Source organism: Asparagus officinalis, chromosome 3 (genome assembly GCF_001876935.1).
Source record: "Asparagus officinalis chromosome 3, Aspof.V1, whole genome shotgun sequence".
Lineage (NCBI taxonomy): Eukaryota > Viridiplantae > Streptophyta > Magnoliopsida > Asparagales > Asparagaceae > Asparagus > Asparagus officinalis.
In genome coordinates, this window is record NC_033796.1 from 19,199,736 (window position 1) to 19,206,303 (window position 6,568).

A 6,568-nucleotide genomic window follows, 5' to 3' on the forward strand; every position below is an offset into this window, starting at 1 on the left:
ATGGCGCCACCTAGCCTCGATGCATCCGTGTGAAGTGCAAAGTGCGCCTTACAAAACGTCACTTAGCGCTTCAGTCCGATTAGCCCCGATCCACAGCCCCGATCCACGACCCACTGGCCCACGGTCTACAGTCCATGAGTCCACGAGCCCACGACCCACTAATACTTATGAGGGATTAATTTATATATTTAAGACAAAACAATTCTCGGCTTGCCTACGGCAAGCCTCGAACTGAGGACCTTTTAAAATACCAAAACTTTAACTTTTCACTACACTACTAAAGATTTCTGAAAAATACCAGTAGTTAGTAAATATATAGTTTCAAAACTTATTCTGAAAAGCGGTTTTGACCAATAAATCCAACACATACATGTGTCAAGAGTGGTGACACATAATTATATTTAGACCATGAAAATATAAAGAGTATAACCATTTAACACTACATCAATTAATCTCATCAAAGCATGCTTAACAATAGAGTTTTCTAGCTCATACACTAATCATAAGTATCTAATCATCACTATAATTAACATCTAAGATTTATTAATTAAGAGCATCAATATATCCTCTCACAATCCATGTTGACCTATTAGTCTTTTCACTTATATTTAATTGTATATCTAAGAAGACCAATATGTGTCGTGATTTGCCACACTTTTTTATTTGTGTCACTATTGTTTATTTTTTTTGTAAATAAAATGATATTTTTATATGTATCATAGAATAAGTGTGGACATATACAACTTTTGTTGTAGTGAGTTCACAGAAAGAATTGGTGAGAATTGTATGAATTTAAAAGCATGTCTTTCAGCTCTCATTGTGATTTGGGAGTTTATATACAATTTGTAGGATTTTAAAATAGGATTTCCAAGTTTCTTTTATTCTTATTTTCGGAGAAAGTCGCTGTTTTCATTGCTCTTGAATCTGTTACAACTTCAAGCGTTTTAACAAGAATCGATAAAAAAGTCGGTCTTTTTATAAGACCTCCTCGTGCAACAAAACAAAGTTTACAACTTTTCGAAAATAAACACGAGATCCCGTTTTGGTGCGGTCTCGCTTTGCGTGGGTCTTTGGCCTGTGACGGGGATGTTGATATCCGTGGACCACCGGGGCAATCAGATCTGGTCCGGATAAATCGGACAGAGTTTCGTCGATCCGCGTGAGATCTAGAAACTTCTGATCCAGAAAAATCGGACAGAGCTTCGTCGATCCGCGTGAGATCTAGAAGCTATAAGCGTCTATCTCGGCTAAAGCGAGATATGAGCTCTTCTTAGTATTAACGCCAAGGGCTAATACTAAGGGTCTGACGGTGAATGGGTGATGAAGACTGATGTAGACCTCTCCTCCTTGGTTGAAGCGCTCGACCACTCTTTGCTGCAGCAGGGCTTCGCCAAGACTCTCCAAAATTTCATATCCTGAAAAATGAGGTAAGGGGTGGCTATTTATAGCCATAGGGAGTACCTAGGGTGCCTAGACACCCTAGGGTGTCTCAAGAAATCCGAGACACCCCTAGGGGTGTCTCGGAATTTCCGAGACACCCCAAGGGGGTCTCGGAAAATCCGAGACACCCCTTGCGGGTGTTTTGGAACTCTGCAGACTCCCTTGAAGTCTATTGACTGCTTTGCCCCGTAAATTCTTCGTTCGAACTCGCAGCATTTGACGTGATTCCGCCGCGCACTGTGTTGGAATGCTTGGACGAAGAGGTTCGATATCCGCCTCGCGTGACGTGTGGCATTATCTGTAATTGGTTCGAGGTCACGCAAGGCGTTATCCTTTTTTGCTGTCAATACCGCCGGGCTTCGCCGATTGTGTCGCGGGTCTTGGTTGTTCTTGAAATCCCTATAAGCTCACGTAGCTCCCGATTTACTTCAGTCGTTCTTCAAACGTCAATTGGGGCCCTCCTGGCTGGCTCGATAGTGACGTTCATCGTCACTCTTTAACACTGAACCGTTCGTGGAGACCTATAGACAATTTTCGATGCCTACAGATACCCCCTCCAAAGTGTTCCGGACTCGTTTCTTTTATAGAAGAGGCTGGGCTGGAATACTTTGGATGTGATTGGTCTGGCCTTCAGTCGGCGTAAGGACCTGTGGTTAGCTTCAACTCTTGGCTCCTTCGATTTTCGGTCTATTCGATGCTTTGACGAATAGCCGAAGTTCTTCCGGCGCTGCGTTTATCGCTTGTCCGTCGTCGGAGTCTCGAGTCTGCAGCTGATGAATTGAGTTTGGCTCGTGTCATTGAGTTGACTTTGAACTACCTCCACCACATTGTGCTGGCTTAGGGTTTCGGATCACCGTGTGTTGACTTTTTGTCGCAACGCGTTGACTGGCGTTGACCTAGGGTTACGCGTTGGCCGGCGTTGACCCTTAGGGTTTCGGATCGTCGAACGTTGACTGGTGTGGATTTTGAATCCTCGAACGTTGACTTTTGTCGCAACGCGTTGACTGGCGTTGACCTAGGGTTGCGTTGACTGGCGTTGACCTAGGGTTACGCGTTGGCCGGCGTTGACCCTTAGGGTTTTGGATCGTCAAACGTTGACTTGTGTGGATTTTGAATCCTCGAACGTTGACTTTTGTCGCAACGCGTTGACTGGCATTGACCTAGGGTTACGCGTTGACCGGCGTTGACCCTTAGGGTTTCGAATCGTCAAATGTTGACTTCGTGTTGATTTTCATCAAAACATCCAATAACCGACAAAAGCGGGCGTATTCGGGTCTAAAATGGGCGTACAGGGACAAAACAGGACCCACAACACCCGGGGGTGTCTCGCCCTTGGCCGAGACACCTTGGGGTGTCTCGGCCAAGGCCGAGACACCTTGGGGTGTCTCGGCCAAAGCCGAGACACCCTAGGGTGTCTCGGTTTTGGGGCCGAGACACCCCCTCTCCCCTCTCTTTTGTCTTTTTCCTCTTTTTGTTTCCCCCCTCTTTGTTTTCTTTCTTGTTTGAATTTGTTTCCCCTTTTGTTTTTTTTCCCTCTTTTCAAAAGAGAATTCATCTTCTTCCTCCTTCTTCCATACACCATTATTTTCAAAACTCAAAACCCATTCCACAATTTCGGATTTCTTGGTGCTCCCCCTTGGCCGAAGTTCTCCTCTCAAGCTAGGGTTCCATCATCTTTAACCTCAAACTCAAAGCTTCTTGATTTGGTAATCTCTCTCAAAACTCTCTTCTTTTTCAAGAAAGATCATAGCTTTGTGTTTCCATGAGTTAGAGGATAGGCTCTTGGATGATGGGTTGTGTAGGTACAAGAATTTGGGGGGTTTTATGCAAAGTTATAAATAGGGCCGAAATTTTTGAGGGGCTTTTATGCAAAATTGCAATGTGGCCGAAATTTTTGAGGGGCTTTTATGCAAAATTGCAATGTGGCCGAAATTTTGGGGGGCTTTTGTGCACAAGAGGACTGAAATTAGGTCTTGGATTGCATGTCTACTTGGTTGAAAATTTGAGGGGTGCTTTATGCAAGAAAACCAATATTGTTTGAGGGGTTTATTTGCAAAAAGCAACCCAAAAGTGTAGAGGGGTTTATTTGCAAAAGGGCTGAATTTTAGGGCTGAAATTCCAAAATTTAGACCACAATCCGATAACCAAAGTTTTGATAAGGGTATGTGGACGTTAAGTTGGAATTTGTGAGAGGGTCTATATGCAAAATTGGCTCAATTCTACAAAAGGGCTCATTTGTAGAACTAACCAAAATTGTGGGGTATCGGGGGGTGCTGTATGATCAGGTATGATGACCATGACCCAACCCGAGCGTGTCCTTGGCCCGAATTTAGCCTTGAACACGAAGGGTATTTTGGGTATTTCACCGAAATTCACCGCGAAACACGACAATCATCGTCTTGTATGCACGAAGTTTGTAGGTTTAACTAGACTTCAATTATGGAATCCTATTTATGTGTAGGATTCTAATTAAAGTTCTTAATTTCCCTTTTAAATTTCGTGCATTCATATTTTAGATTGTACCTGACTTGCTGCTTTTCGTCGCAGGTTTCCCATGTCTCCGCGTCGATCTCGACCCTGTAGGAGCCGTTCTCATTCACAGCATAGTGAGGAAGAGGTTCCTGCGACGTCTTCTCCCGCGGCCTCATTCTTCGGGGGTGAGGATTCATGCAGATTTTTTTTTCTTGCATCCCTGATTGACCTCTTCGCGGGTCATGAAGAAAGAACCGATACCTCTCTCGCGGAGGTTAAGGTTTCAGACTTGTTTTGCTTAGCCAATTCAAGTCTTCTGGTATATTGGGGCGATTTTGTGTCGTCCTACACCTTATAGTTCGGTGTATGTTACCATGTTATTCACGTGATGATGCATACCGTTCTTCCGGTGTAGGACACTCAAAATCGTCTCTCCAATTATTCCGTGAATGAGCTTATCATTCTCCTTATGAGACGGATTTTCTGACTTCACCCTTGTGTTTTATTGCAGTTGATTTTCCCGCGGGTAGCCTTCCTGCTCATGCCAACACTGGTTGTAGCCGGGAGGTCTTCTCTTCAGCTCCTCTCAGGCAGGCTGTTAGCCCACTTCCTCGGTTCGTCGGGGATCGCTCAGACGACTCTTGCCGCTTGATACGTGAAGGAGGGCGCCATTGCTTGCGCCAGCTTATCACAGATGCCTCCTTCACCGCCGATTCTACCTCCACTCAGGCTTTACAGAAGCCGAGCTTCTTGTTCGGGGATCATGTCGAGGATCCTGCTGCGCTGACCCTTGGCAAGGAGCACTGGCTGACTCTTGACGGGGGAGCGTGTTTGTTCATCCCCTCGATTCCGCGCTAATATTCTTTCAGTCACTTGAAGGGGCAAGCCGTGGAGCGACAGATGTCTTGGCACCTTACTGAAGATGCTGAGCGGGTTCAGTGTGGATACGCCACTCACCATAAGACTCCCGGCTCTAACGGCTATCAGGACGTTCGTGGTCTTCGACCCGGGATTATGGGCCTTGACACTGCACCCCCAGGCGAGGTGTCAGCAGCTGCTCTTACCGTGAGTAACCGTCTAGCTCTTCTGGGGAGACGGTTACCTATACCAGAATACAGATGCTATGGTTGGGCTTCCTCGCTAGCCAAGGGGTGGTGGGCACGCATGACTAGTTTTGTCTTAGCGCGTTGGGAGAGGGAACTGAAGAGCAGTGGGTTGTATGCACCTATACGAACCACCATGTACGGATTCCCAGTCAGCTGTCGCCATTTCTTGGCGTTGCTGGAGACCTACATGCCTGACAGCAACACCTTCCTGACCAGCGGTGGTGAGTTAGGGTTGGCCTTGCACGAGATGCATCATGTTTCTGGTCTTCCGATGGGGGATTGTCCGTATCAGGAGTATTTCCCCTCGAACCAGCAGTTGGAGTGCATGAAGAAAGATACTCCCGACATGTACAACACTCTCTGGGATCTTACTTGCCACTACTATACTTCCTTGATTCAGACTTCTCCTCAAGCGAGAAGGAAGAGGCAGGTCAGCTTGAAGCAGTTTGCCAGCTACTTGTTCCAGAACTTGGAGGGTGATTCCAGTGCGTCCATTCGTGAATTAGACGTGTTGACCCCTTCCGCCGTTAATGAATTGTTGGAGAAGGCTGAGGCTCGTTCCTACACCATCGGCAGTACTGAGGGAGCTTTTCCCGCGGGGACCAAGTTTCGTTCTTTTCTTTGCCGTGCACAGAAGTCCATTGGGCCCCGGACTCTATTAGCAGGCTACCTTGCCCTTTGGTTGAAGAAATGCGTCGTTCCGCATCAGCCTTCGGACGCTCTACCCATTGAGGTGCTCTTCCCTGCAGTTCAGCTGGCCTACGGGAGAGAGCTTTCCCTGCTCCCAGCAATGGTTGCTAGCATCCATTGTGGGCTCAGGTGTTTAGTTAGCAGTTTTATACAGATGGGTTCTGAACCATCAGCTGAGCTCGTTTGCCCGAAGGTTGAGCTCCCTTACGCATATCTGATGGCGTGGCTCGTTCTCCACCGTCCCGACTTGATGTCGGCGCCCAGCGTCGTTGACATCCCTGTCCCTTTCATGCAGCTGTTGGAGAAGGGCAAATGGCTCGGGAATAAGTTTAGCGATGTTCAACGAGAGCTTCGAGTCCGCAAGAGCTGGGAGTTCTTTAAGTATTTCCCTCACTTTTCAGGTCGCTATGGCGACGTGCTGATTGATGAGGAGAAACCTAGAAGTGATCGGACCGTTCTTGATGCTGGTTGCTTCCGGTGGCTAGTGAACATTCGCATTGGGTACCTTGTCCTCCGGGTGAAGAACCGATGCCACATAGAGCCTTATCTCCCTTGCCGCTTTGCTCGCCAGTTCGGCTATGACCAACTGTATGTTGGGAATCCGAGCCGTAGCCTGCAAGTTGAGGGAGGACTGATTGATGGCGTACGAGCGTGGCTATGGACGATGGTGGGCTGTACTGGAGCCCATTTTGCTCTTCCTTCGTATAGGCGTAAGCCGCTGACCACTTTCCTCAGCTGCAAGTGGTTTCTTTCTGCCTATGAGTCCATAAGTGTGAGGAGCCTCTCAGAGTTACAGTCCGAGTATGCGGTCCGGGCTGCTATGATGGCTGGTCGCAGGGCTGAGATTGCTCAGAAGCGGA